This window comes from Pteropus medius, unplaced genomic scaffold (assembly GCF_902729225.1).
Source record: "Pteropus medius unplaced genomic scaffold, Ma_sr-lr_union100, whole genome shotgun sequence".
NCBI lineage: Eukaryota > Metazoa > Chordata > Mammalia > Chiroptera > Pteropodidae > Pteropus > Pteropus medius.
In genome coordinates, this window is record NW_024354875.1 from 38,533,184 (window position 1) to 38,534,519 (window position 1,336).

The 1,336-nt window shown below is 30.7% G+C and overlaps 1 pseudogene; it reads left to right on the forward strand.

The window, feature by feature from the left end:
- The first annotated feature begins 272 nt into the window (after window positions 1-272).
- Window positions 273-391, forward strand: LOC120597227 (uncharacterized; annotated as a pseudogene).
- Window positions 392-1,336: the final 945 nt, after the last annotated feature.

Here is a 1,336-nt window from a genome sequence, read left to right on the forward strand (position 1 = left end):
AGTATTTAAATTCTTTAGTCTCTGTTTTTCCTTCTGTATAAAGGTTGTTATTCTTACCACAGGTAGCTGTTGAGAAGATTAAAATAATGAATGCTAGTGTTTCAATAATCTTGCCAGGTATATGGTGGGCACTTAATATATGCTGGTTTATTTGCCCTTTGTGTGGTCAAAAGAATTTTTTATTTGGTAAACTTCTGCTATTTGCCTATTTAAAAATTACTGTCAGTTAATTGATAATATAAATATGGAAGAAAATAAGATAGGGTTATAGAGTCTACGGCCATGCTACCCTGAACAAGCCCGATCCTGTCTGATCTCAGAAGCTAAGCAGGGTCGGGCCTGGTTAGTACTTGGATGGGAGACCACTTAGAAAGACCAGGTGCTGTAGGCATTAAAAATAAAAATAAAAATAAATAAGGGATTATAAGATGACAAGATCCTTGCAATCTGTGAGGTCAACCAAGAGTTGCCTCGCCTAAAAAAAATAAAAAATAAAAAAGATAGGGTTATAGTTTGCTAGCACAATAAGTCATAGAAGTATTTGATAGAAAATGAAGTATAAGAGAATATTATCATTCACTTGTGACTTATGCTGTTGGGATGCCTGCTGTGAAAAGGATAAATGTATGCTAAATATAGCCCACCTTTATTACTTAGAGTCAAAGCAAAAGTATTGCTTTCATCTCTTTATAAAATAATTCTTTTAAAATTCATGTGTAATGGAAAATAATATATAACTTTCTTCTGATTTAAAATGTAACTTTCTTTGATAGTAACCTATTACCCTGTGCTTTGCCAATTTTGTTTTATAAAATTTTAGTGTAAAATTGGATTTTAGTGAAAATTTGAGGGTGCAAATTTTTATTTCTTCCTTTTTTTCCCCAAAGGCATCCACAGAGAAGTCCTGTCTTCAAGTATGTTGTACAAAAGTGAAGATAAAACAAATTATATTTTACAAGAGAATAGATGTTTCATGAATAAATTGATGTATGCTAGTAAATTCTATGAGGAACATTCTTTTCTTGATATAGTAGCAATTCAAGTGTAACCATGTTAAATTTAGTGTCCTCTTAAACCACTATTTCTTGGCACTCTTTTTGAAAGATGAATACTTCATTTCAAAAATTTATCTGAGCAATATTATAGACTAGGAAGAGAAGGTTATTTTAGGTTTGTGTGTGTGTATGTGTGCACGCTTGCTAAGATCTTTTCTTTATTGTTTTTTCCATTCAGTTTAAATAACTTTTTGATAGAACACTTTCTATTGTAGAATGTATTATTTAGAAAGAATTTAAAGAATGAATGAAAAAGTAGTGAGAGGGATTTATTTCAAAAT